The sequence below is a fragment of the Schistocerca cancellata genome, chromosome 3 (genome assembly GCF_023864275.1).
Source record: "Schistocerca cancellata isolate TAMUIC-IGC-003103 chromosome 3, iqSchCanc2.1, whole genome shotgun sequence".
Taxonomy (NCBI): domain Eukaryota; kingdom Metazoa; phylum Arthropoda; class Insecta; order Orthoptera; family Acrididae; genus Schistocerca; species Schistocerca cancellata.
The window spans coordinates 766,832,899-766,847,032 of record NC_064628.1 but is presented as its reverse complement, the minus strand read 5'-3'; positions in this window follow the sequence as shown (position 1 = coordinate 766,847,032).

Here is a 14,134-nt window from a genome sequence, read left to right as displayed (position 1 = left end):
AATACATCAAAAATGTATATATGGTAATACATAGAATATGTATAACTTATTCGTTGCAGTGCTTTTCTTTCTAATTAAGAAATAATGACAAAAACAAATATTTTTAATGAAAATTGATAATATTAAATAGCACTACCTAATTTTTTAGAACACTGTTCTCATGTTCTGCCAAGGAACGGTGGAAAATTCAGTTAATGTTGAAAAAAACGGATTTATCAACTTGTAATCTTATTTATACCAAGTGTAGACTCTTTCGCTATCAAGGAATTGTGAAAGCTAAATTATTATTCAGTTTTAGACATTTGGTCTCTCTTCTGAAAGAACAATCGATGGCAAAAATATCCAAGTCGTCAATGACTATTTCCATTGTGACAATAAATGAAAGCGAAATAATAAAGTCTAACACGATGATAAATCAAGCACTCCATTTATGTAACACGAGTTAGCACAACAAAAATAGTTTAAATCTGATATTAGCAAACGACGACACCATTCCTGGCCCCCCACACCAATATCAGGGTCAAAATTTTGTTCTCAAGGAACCTTGTCACCTCATTCTGTCAAAGTGGTGGTCTCTGTACATTCCGATATTTGAAGCGGTTTGAGAATGTTTTAGCTCCAGTCAATCAATTACGAATCGATATTTATTCTCCTTAATCTGAGTAATGTTCAGCACACATTTTCTTATCTTTCTGAGGATTGTCTCCTCAATTTTCGTATTTTCAACCAACAAACGAGTAAAAATGCACATTTGAGGTAAATTACGCGATCAGAAGTCACTACAGGGAATTCTAGAATATTGCTGAGGTGTGTGGAACTCGCACCATGTACGACTAACGGGGATTATAGATCATATACAGAGAAGGGCAGCATGAACGATCACAGGTTTGTTTGACATGCAGGAGAGTGTCACAGAGATGTTGAAAGAAATGTGTTGCCAGACTCTTGAAGACAGACGTAAACTATCCTAAGAAAGCCTACTTACAAAGTTTCAGGAGCAGGCTTTTAATGATGATTCTAGGAACATACCAAAATCTCCATCATATTCTTCCCATATGAATCGTCACGATAAGGTCACACTAATTACAGCATTTAAACACTCATTCTTCCTGTGCTGCATATGTGAATACTTACTTACTGGTCAGCATTGCAGTCCCTGTAGAACTTTGGCCTCCTTTGTCACCTACCTCCATTCTCCTGTGTCCATGGCTTTCCTTCTCCAGTTCCTGACTTCTGTTGCTTTGAGATCCCCCCCCATTTTCGAGTCACCTTTTCCTGGGTCTTCCTTTCCTTCTCATTAACCTCTTTCTTTGCATATCATCATCCTGTAATCCATATCCTACCAAGGAAAATGTGTGGTATCCACAAAAATTCCTTTTTATGAGGTGGCATTGTCAGTCACACACCCAACCCCTAACCTGGAGGACTAGTATTTTTCATTTGCAATTTACTCCCCTAGGGAGGTTTGGTTTTCTGTCATCTATAAAGGTCACCCTCCCCCCCCTTGCTCCATGTGAGACACGATTCGTATGGCCCCTCTGTCGAGGCCTGTTGGTTTTGGGTGACCTTGCCAGCGGCTATGCTACTGCCAGCACAGCCCTGAACGTCCCTGGAGTGTGAAACCCTTCCTCCTGGCACTGAAGGTGCCTTTGATAAGGCTATGTCTCGTGGCAAGAGCCATATGTCAACAGAATGGGAAAAAGCCCTAGTTACTGATACAATGGGATGTACCCTCTACTATACACTTGACACTCCTTGGCAGAATACGGCTGTAGATACAGATGTAGATAAACAAGGAATTCCTTCCATGCCTCCCTAATGAAGGATTTTCAGACTTATGTTCACGGAAGCTTTTGTAATGCTCTGCTATCAAGAATAAATCCCTAAAGTTTCTGTGTGCTCTGTAATATCTAATTACATATTTAGTTATAACTTTTATAAACAGTTGTCATTATCTTGCCCTCCTTTATAACCTCCATAAGCCATAATAGAACCAATACAACAGTTCAACAATTCTTAAGCTTTGTTCTGCTATAAATATCTGATGTGTTGCTTGACTCCTATACATTGTTCATGGAAAAAGAAACTCTACATTATAGAAGTATTTCCATTTAAAAACTTGAGAAACAATTTATATCCTAAGAAAAGAAATAGCTTAATCACTGTATTCTTCTAAGAACACTATCTCAGAAATCTGAACAGTACATATTGCAATTTATTCGCTTTAAGGAGATGGCAAAGTTGAGATTTACATTAATTTACAAATGCTTCCTGTGTTTAATAGTGCATAGTAAAAAATTAAAAAATTTTACACTCTCACTAATTAGTAAATGTTTTTGAAAGAATATTAATAAAGTTCAAGTTTTCTCATAATCTAGTTCTTTGCTATTAGCTGCTCAGTAATTTGTCAGTTTCCATTTTAAATCTTTACTGAGAGATTTACCTTCTTTTCCTTTGATTGGTGATTCATTATTCCTTTCCCAAGACATTATCTACCTAGTAAATTTAAAACCATCTTTTCTTTTCTTCACTTGAAACTATGAGTGAACAGACAAAACATAGATAGGCAGGCTAAAATATATTTATTTCTCAGCTGTCCTTGAATGTTCATGTTTGCTGTTGTATAGATCTCAATAAGAAGTTAATTTAAGCTCTTGCCAAAGAAGATCTGAAATGATCGAAATGTCTGTGTACATATTTCTGAATAGTACAATAATTAAAAGAACTCAGCTATAAAGTGATGGTTCTGTTACTCTTCAGCAGCTGAGTTGAATTTTTTATATGTTCCATATATTGATGGCTAATTTGTTGTAAGTGTTTGGAATGAGTTAGTTTATACGTTATTAATTAATTTGTATTGCAACATGATTGTATGGTGACTGTCTACAAATAAATTCACACAACAGAAAGTAATACTTAATTTAATAACAGTATGTAGCACTTTTGTACTAAATAAGTCACAATATCCTACATAAAAATTATTCCAATAGATGTGAGCCATTGCCCAAGGGGCACTATTTAGTTTAGTTTCAGAATTATTTTTGGTATTTTTCAGTAATTTTATATCAATGGGTAAGTGACCCAAGATTTTGATAAATGTATTATTACTACTTTCTGAGCTATAATCAGAGTAATGTAGTTCATTCATTCTTCTAGCTCTGTTATTATAGTAATCATCTTCCTACTGTAATTGAATGGATTATTCACAGTAAAATTCGAGAGAGAATATGTAGATTGTGATACTATACTTAAAATATATAACATCTTAAAAATGTTTGTAAGATTATTTTGTTTGTGAATGCTTAGGGAGCACCTTCGCACAATGAGAATTTTTGTTTTTGAATATTTTAGAATATAATAGCATATGATGTTACTGAATGAAAATGATCAACATTTGTTAATTTAAAGATTCCTTGTGTAAAACATGTAGTGATACAAAGTGCAAAATCGGCTAAATTGATCTGCTTAAGTAACCCTAAAATGTGTTTACTTCCAATGTTATTTCACATTAATATGGATATCCACTATTTCTGATGTACCTTATTTACAAACTCTTGCCCATTTTTAAGTTTGTTTTGATGGTGTACACCTTAAAATGCTACATTTTGCAAAAGAGGCAGCCAATAATTCTTCAAATAAATTAATTTTCTCTCATATACTACTAATAATAGTAATACATAATATATAACAGTATATATACAATAGTAACAGTATAATATATATAACAGTAATAACAATAATAAATACTGAGAGAAGTTCTAAAATGTATGCAAATATTTGTTTCATCACAGAATAATGTTTTTTTAAATGGAACTCCATATTGTTTCTTACACAATCAAAAACATGAAAAATCACTGAAAGAATGGCGTTGGTTGCATCGCAGTACGTCGGTTCCATCCCAAGAAATTGTAAAACAAATTTAACACTTGAAATAAATGGAACACACAGCTATCACACAACTCGAGATGCAAGCATGAACCCCATATTGCCCATAAATGCGATGTGATAGACGTATATAATCTTACTTTCACTGTTGGCATGAGAGCAGAAAATACTAATAAGATTTCCTGCCAGAAACAATTATATGTAGAGATCATACTTGCATATTGAGAAGTGCAATAGTAGTGAGTTTCGTTTATTTCAAGGTCCAACTTCACTTTGCAATTTCTTGGGATGTAAATGACATCTTGCAATACCTCCAACACCATTCTTTTTGTGATTTTTCATGCTATTGATTACATGAGAAATTATAAAGTATGTCAGTTTTAAAACACGCAAGTTATTGTTGAAACTTATATTTACTTACATTTTATAATGTCTTATATTATTTACTTTTATGAACCTTACATTCATATCGAGGAAAGTCATTTTTCAATCTGTATTGTTGTATGAGAGATATTTACACTGAAAAGGTTTAAGTGGACCACATTGCGTCTCTCTCTCTCTCTCTCTCTCTCTCTCTCTCTCTATATATATATATATATATATATATATATATATATATATATATATATATATATATATATGTTCGCTCTGTCTCTGGATAGCTGATGACAGTACAAACAAAAATTACTAATGTTGGGTATGTCGACAATGCACTGTTTTGAAACTATGGAAACTTGATGCGTTGCTTGCGCTCCGATTGGCCATGGGATTGCCCTGTTGCCGTTTGTCGGTTGACGGGCAGTGCTATGGTTGTCGGTTCACACATACAAACGTCCCATGCACGGTAACTGCCCAGACATGATACGCAAACGTGTTGAATAGATCTTACTGTGTGTCTCCACCTCATGTCAGAGACATTCACACGTAAGCTTTGCTTCAGAGCACAAACAGGTCACCTGCGATTTAATCATGCAGTAAGAATGGCGGCACAGTATTCATATATATATATATATATATATATATATATATATGTGTGTGTGTGTGTGTGTGTGTGTGTGTGTGTGTATGTGTGTGTATGTATATATATACAGGGTGGAGAAATATATATATATATATATATATATATATATATATATGTCCGTCCCAATAGCTGAGTCGTCAATGTGGCGGTCAGTCAAACCAAGGGGTCCGGATGTGATTCCCGACTGGGTCGGAGATTTTCTCTCCTCAGGGACTGGTTGTTGTGTTGTCTTCATTATCATCATCATTAGTGAAAGGCAACGGGAAACCACCACTGGAATCACTTCCCTAGACACTTAAGTGATGGACCTCTCTCTCCCATGGTAAGACCTGCTGTAAGTCAGAACACAAAGTTAAGTTATATATATATATATATATATATATATATATATATATATATATATATATATATATATAGTGTGTGTGTGTGTAAGTAATTATTAGCTTCAATATTTATGTCATCTGCAAAAATTATTAATCTACCTGATATGTATTACATATGTAAGAAATAACAGTGATTCAACCAGAAACAACAGTTAATATAATGCTGAACTTTGTGGAAGTTCATCATTGATTTCCCATAAGGCAGATACCCCTACATGTACTTGTTGAATGATGCAACTCCAATTTCTACATTTTCTAGTAAGTATAGACCAAACCCTTTGTTAGCTACACCATTAATTCTATAAAACCTCCGCTTATCTATCAAAATTAAGTAACTGACTTAGTTAAATACCTTGGATGGATCACAAAAAATTCAGATTGATGCTGTTTTATCACTACATCATTGCAAAATTTGCTTCGTGTGTGTGTGAACAGTTTTATCCACAGCACAGTCACTAACATAAAGTCCATATTTCACAGCCTTTCACTAATTCTTATGCACTGGCGGTTTTTTTACGTTTTGTTCCACTTACAGTCCTGAAACAACAGAGCTCCAACTATAGCTGTGAACTGAGGGCTGGAGATGCAGATTAAATGCATAGGCTTAAGAGATATTTTTCTTTGTCTATTTCACCTATCCAAATGCTAATTTAAGCCACTTGTCTTACGAATGAGGGATATTGCTCTGAATATTATAGATCTAGTGAGGTTCCTCAATGCAGTCAATGTACTAAGAGTGGCTTTGTCACATATAATGGAGAAAAAAGGTGTGTGTTGCCTAGAAGCCTCTTTACCCTGTATAAATATAAATTGGCACCTTCAGTGCCTTATGCATAAGCTGCTTTTGTAGACGATGAGACCAAAAAATATATTATTAAAATACTACTTCTCATGAAAACCCTTTCAGCCATGTAGGTGGGAAGCTGGGCAGCATGTACACACAGTGAATCAAAAGACCTTGGATGGCTTATTCACTGCAGATAGCAAAATAGCTAAAACAGATACAGTGCACAAATTACATTTTAAAATATTTCTGTAACTGTAGAAAGCAGGATGATAAGTCTTCAAAATTTGTCACACTTACAATCACAGAGAGAACCGAAAGGCCTGGTGGAAACATGAAATTAGTAAAGCAGATTTGTAAGAAGATATTAGATTTGTAAACAACTACATCCATCTATGTAACAGCTTGTTGAAAAGTGATAAAAATGAATACTTAATCACTGAAGATCAACAAAGATCCTCAAGTGCACCAAGGATACAGTCACTTGCAAAGATATAATAGATGCTTATTTCATTTATTTAGCCAGCCGAGGTGGCCAAGCGGTTCTAGGCGCTACAGGCTGGAACCGCGCGACAGCTACGGTCGCAGGTTCGAATCCTGCCTCGGGCATGGATGTATGTGATGTCCATAGGTTAGTTAGGTTTAAGTAGTTCTAAGTTCTAGGCGTCTGATGACCTCAGCAGTTAAGTCCCATAGTGCTCAGAGCCATTTGAACCATTTATTTAGTCCTTCAAAACCTACATTTATAGAAGATATACAAGGATACTGGACATGGTTAGGTCTTTACAAGATAAAATACAGTTTGTATTGTATTCCTAAAGACGATATATTGAAATAATTTAGCAAAGAATCATATATACAACAAACATTAGAGGCAACATACAAAGTAGAATATTCATAATGCATCTTTATTTTTGTTGTTTGGTTTCTATGTACCCCGTCAGACTGTAAAAGCAATAATTAATTAAATATGCCTTTAGTTCAGCCATGAAACTACTAAGTTTACTTACTGATTTAATATGGTTAGGAAGATTATTGTAATATTGATCCCAGTATGTAGAGTGCCTTTTTGGCACAATGATGTTCTCACATGTTTCATATGAAGGTCAGATTTTTGCCTTGTACTGCATGTACGTATATCTTCATTTTTTAATAAGATATCTGGGTGTCTATCAATATATTGTTTGATGAAAACTGATGTTTCATAGATAAAATGCAAGGAAGAGGAAGAACTGACAGTTTTTTGAATATGGGTGTGAATGATTTAGTAGTGTTATCCCTTCAATAATTCTTTATATTCTTTTTTGCATCCTGAAATGTTTAATATTTGTTGTTGCATTGCCTCAGAAGATTATGCCATATTTAATTACAGAATGCACATAGGAGTAGTATCCATTTAACAGGCTGACTTTGCTGCAACAAGTTTTTAAGATCCTTATCATGTAGCAGGTTTTGCTTAGTTTTCTTTGCAAATATTCAATGTGTACCTCCTATTTTGTGTTGTTCTGGAGCCAGAGTCCCAGAAATTTTGTGCTGTCAACACTTGGAAGAACTCTGTCCTTTAGTTCTATTTGTATGTTTGGGTGCTGTCTTTCTTTTAGATTATAGAAGTTCAGTGTTACTGTCTTTTCTTTGTTTATAATTACCTTGTTATAGCTGAACCACTGTTCTTCACTGTTCATTGTTTGGATAGCGGAGTCTTTTATCTTTTCTACTGTTTTACCACTAATAAGGAAGCTTGTATCGTCTGTAAATTGGAGGGTAGTTTGGCGATACTTGTTGTACATAAGATCATTGACCTAGAGAAGAAACAGATGGGTCCTAATACTGATCCTTGAGGGACGCCATATTTCACAATTCACATCTTGAATAGTAGTAGCTGATGTTGTTATAGTCAGTATATTGCACTTCAACCACCTGTTTGCGACCACATAGGTATGTCCTGAGCCACTCATTGGATATACCTCTATTTCCTAATTGGTCAAGCTTTTGCAGTAGGGCATTATGGTCAATGACATCAAAAGCTTTGGATAAATCAAGACATATACCCATCACAAACTCACTCACATCCAGTTTAGTATAGATGTCATTACAAAATTCAAATATTGCACTTTTAGTTGAATAGTCTTTCTTGAAACCTTGCTGTGAGAGAGAGAGAATTTCATTTTTATGTAGGAAATCAGACAATCTCTTATGAAAAATTTTTTGAAAGTACAGACAGTATGGCTATTGGTCTATAATTTGAAACATCTGGATTTCCTTTTTTGAGCAGTGGTTTTAGTTGTGCTGTTCTTAAGCATGAAGGGAAGGTTCCTGATGCCAGTCAGCTGTTGCACAAGTGTGTCAAGGGTTCAGGTAATGCAAGACAGCATTTTTTAATAATTGCATCTGATATTCCATCACTTCCACATGAGTACCTGGTTTTAAAGGTTCTTATAACTGATAAAATTTCTTCAGTATTTGCGGGTGAAAGGAACAATGATGTAGACACATTTCTTATGCTACTGGATGATGGAGGTGATATTTTGTTGTGTTCTGCCACTCCACTCACCAACTGTTCACTTATGTTTGCAAAATATTAGTTGAAGGCCCCTGCAATTTTTGTTGGCCTAGAAATCATTTGTCCTTCATAACATAAGCTTATATTTTTATATTGTTTGGTTTCACTTGTTGCTTGATTTTTTATGACTTCCCATATCGCTTTAGATTTGTTTTTTGAATTTTCAATGTATTTGTCATTTGCCATTGTTTTAGCTTTCCTTACAACATTTTGGCGGATCCTCTCGTAATTCTTCAGCTACAAATGAAATTCATGAGGCATGTTCTGTGTCTTTGCTATATTGTGTAATCTTCTTTTCTCTGCACAAGAGATTCTAATACCTGTTGTAATCCATTTGTTCTTTTTGAAGTTCTGTTGACATCTTTGTTTTTTTAATGGAAATGCAGCTTCAAAGTATGACATGAAGATTTCCATAAATTCTTCAAACTTTTTGTTGGTATTTTCACAAGTATACCCATGATACCAGATTTCTTCACTTAGTCTCTGTATAAACATGTTTATTTGTTTGTTAGTGAATTTTCTTGTTTCTTTTATAAGTTCCTCTTTCTCATTTGTTTCACTTGGGGTGAGTAAAGCGATAAACTGTGCATAGTGGTCACTGAAGCCAGTGTTAAGATTTCTGGCACAGAAATTGTGATTTACATTTGTGTTTATTAATATCTGATCAATTGTTGAGCTAGTTGTTGGTGTAATCCTTTTAGGAGAATCTACGATTGCTTTTATGTTATATGTTTCCAGTAGGGCCATTAAGCTTTGCTGGTCTTTTGAGATTTCTTGAAAATCAATATTAAAATCGCCACATATGATCACTGTTTTGTTGGTTTTTTTATAGTATTTAAAGTTGATGACAGAAATCATTTAAGTTCTCATCAGGGCTCCTATATGCACAGATGATAATTAATTTTAATGCTGAGAGTTCAACTGCAGATACTTCAAAACTTTCTCTTCAGCTAGCAGTTCAATGGGCTTTATGTTACGATAATCAATACCAGTTTTAACAAATATACATGACCCTCCATGGCTGGGCGTAATTCTAGAGAATGATGATGAAAGATTGAAGTCTGCAAGTTTTGTGACTGACATTGCATCTTTAGGCAGCCAGTGTTCAGTTATACACATTACAGAAACCTTTTTTAGCTCATCAGTACATAAAATTCACTTAATTTTTAGCAATGTTTGGACATTTTAATGAATCAGCATGAAATTAAAAGATTTGTTAGACTTTGGCATATTTAATTGATCACTTACCTTTATCTTGTCAATAAAGAATCATTCAGGTGTACTGGAAGTACTGCCCTGTTAGTTGTTCAGCTGCTGAAGTTGTTGATTCTGCTGCTGATCCTACTGTTGATAATATTACTGCTGGTTTTAGAGCTGGGTATGCAATTGGCAGAGCTGTTACTGCATTCATTGTTGTTGCAGTGCCTGGATATTGGAGGCACCTTGTTTATTCTTTTGTTGTTTTTGATGTTGGTGAGTGAGGTGTTGCTGGCGTTGTTTCCTTCGAATATTGGGGGAGGGGGCAATCCAGGATGATTTTGCTTTTGAGTGTTTGATGCTTCTTGTTGATAATTTCTGTAATTTTTCCGACGAGAAGTTTTTTCCCCATGTTGTTAACGTGCAATCCATGTAATGTGTGGATGTTTCTGGAGTAGGCCTGTGAAATGAATGGCAGACGAAAATAATTTTTACCATTCATCCAATTATGGAAAAGATCACTAGTTAGTTTGAAAAAACAGCCACCTTTGTCCTCACATTTAATTCTTAAATTCTGTTCCCATCCCAATAAGGGTTAGAACATTCGGTCCCAACACAGATAATTTCTACAATTGTCAAAGTATGGTCATAGCACGTTGCATTTCGAAGAGCAAGTAAATGAGGAAAATGTAGAAATAATGCATATGAGCCAGGAACAATACATTTGTGCCAAGAACCATGTAGAAATTGCTCATGGGACCATCTATCGTGGAGCAGAGAAAGTAAAAATCTCAAAGAAAAATCTTTCAGAAGCTGAAGGTAACGATACACAGACTTATACTGAGGTTATAAGATCTACAAGAAACAACAGACTCCAATATTTGCAATGTATTTTGTTGTCTTCATCACTGAACATGTTGGGACAATAAATGCAGCAGCGGTAATTACGGTAATTACAAAATATATCAAGACACCAATCGAGCATAAACTAATAATGGCATCCACTATTTCAAGGAGTGAAATCAATTCAAACTGTAGAGGCAGAATAAAAGCTACTGTCATTTCTAGGAGGTAAATGGCCAACAAAACATAAAACCAAGAAAACAGGCTCCCAGCTGTAGACACTTATTTCATCTGATGTCTCTGATGAGGATGTTGCTCTAGAACATATGTCCCCTGATATCTCGCTCATGGAACTTTTTGTACCAAAGCTAGACCCCTATCCAATGCAGGTTTCTTGGGTCAATAGAAAGAAAAGGGGCTAGAGACAGAGAGATTAACTTTACCATTAAAACTGTTCCCACCTTCTAACAGGACATAAACAAGTTCAGCATTCATGTGGAGGAATCAAAAGAAAAACCATGGCGCTTGTTACTGCAGGAGACATACGTGAAAAACAGACACGACTGTGCTGAATGTTTACAGTCTTCAGAGGAAGGGCAGTCTCAGTTGAGAAAAGGCGAAAAGTGATTTGGCCATTTTTATAAATGACAGATACCAAGCTTCGCTTTTCTTCTTCATGCTATCTTTAAAGTGGTTGCTGCAACTGTTCAGATGCCACACAGAGCAATTATATGCTCCCTGTTGATACCTGCTAATGAATATTTTCAACAAGAAGATCTCACATATCCTCCACAATTTCCTCTTATAAAAAGGTATATAGCTTCGAAACCAGCAAATCAAGCAATCCTGAAAAGGAGCTGCCAAACACCATGAAAGTGTTTAACAGGTAGATTGTATTACAAGTGATCCACAAGCGGTTGATGCATCTATTTTAAGTCTTCATGCCACCTACAAATACTACCTGCCCTTGGTGGTTACAAGTGTCATACTGAAATCAAGGACAAAAGTGCAATTCTGCAATGATTCATATGTCCAGTAGCACAGGGAACATCACAGTCTTTCGGACAGAGAGAGCAAAATGCCACTGATTTATTCAGAAGAGATAAACGTGATTAAAACGTAATCGCTGATCATGATAAGTTATTCAACTGAGTTCACATTACTATCAGGATGATTTATGGATGAGGCGGTTATTGCCTGGTTACTACCATCACAAGAAATGGTAGTCTCTTATAACAACTAGTTCTCCCATGAACTGTGGACCTTGCCACCACTAGGATTGCTTCAGCAATACAGATAGCCGTATGGTTGGTGTGACCACAAAGGAGGGGTGTCTGTTGAGGGGCCAGGAAATGTGTGTTTCCTGAAGAGGGGCAGCAGCCTTTTAAGTAGTTGCAGGGGCAGCAGTCTGGACGACTGACTGGTCTGGCCTTGTAGCATCAACCAAAACGACCTTGCTGTGCTGGTATTGTGAACGATGACTGAAAGCAACGGGAAACTGCAGTCGTAATTTTTCCGTGGACATGCAGCTTTACTGTATGGTTAAGCAATGATGGTGTCCTCTTGGGTAAAGTAATTTGGAGGTAAAATAGTCCCCCATTTGGATCGCTGGGAGGGGGATACTCAGGACGACATCATCGTCAAGAGAAAAAAACTGGCATCCTATGTATTGGAGAATGGAATGTTAGATTCATTAATCGGGCAGGTAGATTAGAAAATTTAAAATGGGAAATGGATTAGTTGAAGTTAAATGTAGTGAAAATTAGTGATCTTCAGTGGCAGGAGGAACAGGACTTCTGGTCATGTGAATACAAAGTCAAATAGGGGTAATGCAGGAGTGGTTTTAATAATGAATAAGAAAATAGGAATGTGACTAAGCTAATAATATAGTATAGTCAATGTATTATCATATCCAAGACAGACACAAAGCCCATGCCTACTGCATTAGTACAAGTTTATATATCTACCAGCTCTGCAGATGATGAAGATATTGAAGAAATGTGTGAGGAGATTAAAGAAATTATTCAAATAGTTAAAGGAAACGAAAATTTAGTTGTGATGGGGGACTCGGATTCGATGGTAGGAAAACGAAGAGAAGGAAAAATTGTAAGTGAATATGGACTGGAGGGAAAGGAATGAAAGAGGAAGCGACCTGGTACAATTATGCAAAGAGCATAATTTAATCATTGCTAGCAATCAGTTTAAGAATCGTAACAGAAGGCCGTATATGTGGAAGAGGCCTGGAGACACTGAAAGATTTCGGATAGATTATAATATGATACTGCGACAAGAATTTGACAGAGCTCTGAAAGATCTAAGCCGAAACAAGGCCCAATGGGTAGACGATATTCGGTCAGAACTACTCATTGCACTGGGAGAGCTAGTCATGACAAAACTCTTCCATCTGGTGTGCAAAGATGTATGAGACTGGTGAAATACCCTCAGACTTCAAGAAGAATGTAGTAATACCAATTTTAAAGAAAGAAGGTGTTGACAGGTGTGAAAATTACCGAACTATTAGTTTAATAAGTCATGGTTACAAAATTCTAACATGAATTCTTTACAGAAGAATGGAAAAAGTTGTGGAAACTGACCTCAGGGGAGATCACATTGGATTCCAGATTAATACAGGAAAACGTGAGGCAGTGCCAACCCTATGACTTATTTTAGAAGGTAGGTTAAGGAAAGACAAATGTACGTTTATAGCATTTGTAGACTTAGAGAAAGCTTTTGACATTGTTGACTGGAATATTCTCTTTCAAATTCTGAATGTAACAGGGATCAAATACAGGGAGCAAAAGGCTATTTACAATTTGTACAGAAACCAGACGATAGTTATAAGATTTGAGGGGCATGAAATGGAAACTGGTTGAGAATGGAGTAAGACAGTGTTGTAGCCTATCCATGATGTTATGCATGTACAGTGCACGAACAGTAACGGGAATCAAAGAAAAATTTGAAGTAGGAACTAAAGTTCAAGTACAAGAAATAAAAAAGAAATTAGGTTTGTTGATGACACTGTAACTCTGTCAGAGACAGCAAAGGATTTATAGGATCAGTTGAATGGAATGGATATCTTGACTGGAAGATATAAGATGAACATCAACAAAAACAAAACAAGGATAACGGAATGTAGTCAAATTAAATGGCGTGGTGCTAAGGGAATTAGATTAGGAAACGAGACACTTAAATTAGTAGAGGAGTTTTGCTATTTGGGCAGCAAAATAACTGATGGTGGCCAAAGTAGAGAGGATAGAAGATGCATGATGACAATGGCAAGCAAAGCATTTCCGAAGAGGAGAAATTAGTTAACATCGGATATAGATTTAAGTATTAGAAAGCCTTTCCTGAAGGTATTTGTCTGCAGTGTATCCATGTATGGAAGTGAAACATGGACGGTAAACAGTTTAGACAAAAAGAGAACAGAAGTTTTTGAAATGTGGTGCTGCAAAAGAATGGTG